The sequence below is a fragment of the Dasypus novemcinctus genome, chromosome 12 (genome assembly GCF_030445035.2).
Source record: "Dasypus novemcinctus isolate mDasNov1 chromosome 12, mDasNov1.1.hap2, whole genome shotgun sequence".
NCBI classification, from domain to species: domain Eukaryota; kingdom Metazoa; phylum Chordata; class Mammalia; order Cingulata; family Dasypodidae; genus Dasypus; species Dasypus novemcinctus.
In genome coordinates, this window is record NC_080684.1 from 67,890,047 (window position 1) to 67,892,522 (window position 2,476).

Consider the following 2,476-nt stretch of genomic DNA (forward strand, 5'->3'; position numbering starts at 1 on the left):
ACCACTCTTAACTACAAGGGATACTGGAAGATCTAATCTAGCTATGTGGCCAGGAAAAAAAACAATGAGCACAAATTTTGATACAAATAACACATGACCATTCAATCTAGTTTTTTGTGGTCTGTCACCTGTCTATCTCTCTACCTCTGTCCATTGGTTTCCCTCTCTTCCCACAGTAAGTTCCTATCTTTTCCTTAAACATATTAAGGCATTGAATTTGTTGCTGCTTCTTGCCTAGAGTGTTCTACTGCAGGATTTCTCATTTATGAATTTTTCTGCTCCTTCAGATTTCAAATGTCATCTCCTTAGAGTCAACTCCCTTAAACATCCACTTTAAATACCCATTCCCAGGCATCCCCTTTCCTATCACCTTTCTTAATTACCTTTAAAACACTTCCTTTGCCTGAAATTATCTTGTTAATTTATTTCTCAGATGGTCTTCTCTCCAAATATACGATTCATGAGTCTGAAAATCATATCTACCTTAAGAGAAGTAACAGAGTGACTAGCAAACAGTAGGCACTAAATAAATATTTATTGAATGAGTAAATTGTGAATTATCCATTCTGGTCTAGACAGCTCAATGGGGAATTGTTGCCATCTAGTTGGTTCTTTAGGTTACTTGGGGTTGTGGTATGTGGGCCCTAAAATAATTGTTTAATTAAAGTGTAATAATGGGGAAAATATGACTTTACCCATTGTTTTCTAGACTTGAATGACAGCATTGTGTAAGTTGCTATGTACTTCATTTTCCTATTTCAAGACAGTGTTAACAATTACTTCCACAGCATACAATTTTTGTGAAAATCAAATGAGATGTTGTCAAAAAAAGATCTTGGAAGGGTACCACATATTTAAAAACTTTTAATAATTGTCATTTATTATTGAGGATACTGTAATTGAGTATATTAAACTGATAAGAACAGATACTACAATTTATCTTAGCCAAAAGTCTGAGAAGCGATATGATTGAGTATAGCAAAGCTTAAGACCATTAAAATAGGAGTCACTCACATAAGTCAATCATTGGTACAAACTGACCAAAAGCATTCATTCAATACTTTCTATGTTTGCACAGCAACATTTTATTATAAGTTAATTAATTTAAATTGCAATTCACTATGCTAAATATGCTGTGGGAGATTTAGATGGCATAAATTATACAAAATACATATGGGAAATGACTCACACCACAAAAATCAGACCAGAATATATTAGAAGATAGGGCATGTGTTTGCTCATTTTCCCTCTCTCTCTCCCCAGTGTCATACAAGTTACCTGGGAGTAAGTTCTAAATAAATTAATTAAATTTAGGAAATAATATAACTTGAGTAATGTTTTATATTATATATAAAAACGTGTATCTATACATACATGCTACATTTATGATGTATAAACACTATTGAAATTATTCCCATGAAAATTGTTCCCAAATCAAAAGAAGACTGGGAAATTCAGTGTTGATCTTTTCATTTTAAATCAATGAATGACTAAATGAAAATGTAATTAAAGAATTAAAAAGTACTATTAAAATAATTTTAAGAGTTTTAAATGATATTTTTAAACTGTTACTATTACAATTTAGAATTATTAAAATTCAAAACTTAAAAGTAGTAACAAGGGAGCAGATGTGGCTCAAGAAGTTGAGTGAGTGCCCACCTCCCACATGGGCAGTCCAAGTTTCAGTTCCAGGTGCCTCCTGAAAAAAACAAAAACAAACAATAAAACCAACTCAGGGAAGCTGATGTGGCGCAGTGGTTGAGCACCAGCTTCCCATCTATGAGGTCCTGGGTTCAATCCCTGGACCCGAGTACATGAAAAAACAAAACAAAACAAAACAAAAAAATGATAACATCTGTTTTGGTTATATAGTATATAGAATTAGCTGGAAATGTGGTCGTATTCTTATGAATTAAAAATGCTACGACAACCAGCAAGATGGCGGCAGAGTAAGGATCTCCTAGAGTCAGCTCCTACTACAGGGCAGTTAGTAAACACTCAGAGCTATCTGGAGCTAGCTGAAGCACCAGTCTAGGGGCTCCAAGAGACCAGAAGAGCATCCTGTCATATCCTTGGGGGATGGAAGGAGGAGACAGCCCATCTGCAGAGAAGGCTGCAGAGCACTCCACGCCATGGAGACCGGTGCCAATCCTCCACTGGAGGCACAAGCCACCTCGGAAGCTGTTTCGCAGCTGAAATTGAAAGCTCCATAACCCAAAAACAGGGGAGGAAGAGACAGCTGAGCACCAATTTAAGCTTCTGATGAATAAATTCAGCAGGATAAAGTATAATCCTGAGAACAGCTAAAGTTTAAGCCTGTCCACATCACAGAGGCTGGGAGCTGACATTTTAACTCCACACCTGGCATGAAGGGAAGCGGGGCAGACTGAAAACCACAGTGCTGGTGGGGACCAGTTTCTTTGAATCCAGGCCACATGGCAGCTGTAGCCTAGGACCCAACCCCACCTCCACCAGG

At 37.1% G+C, this 2,476-nt stretch overlaps 1 pseudogene; it reads right to left on the bottom strand.

The window, feature by feature from the left end:
* Positions 1-838: 838 nt before the first annotated feature.
* On the bottom strand, positions 839-965 carry LOC111766793 (U2 spliceosomal RNA; annotated as a pseudogene).
* Between the last annotated feature and the right edge of the window lie 1,511 nt (positions 966-2,476).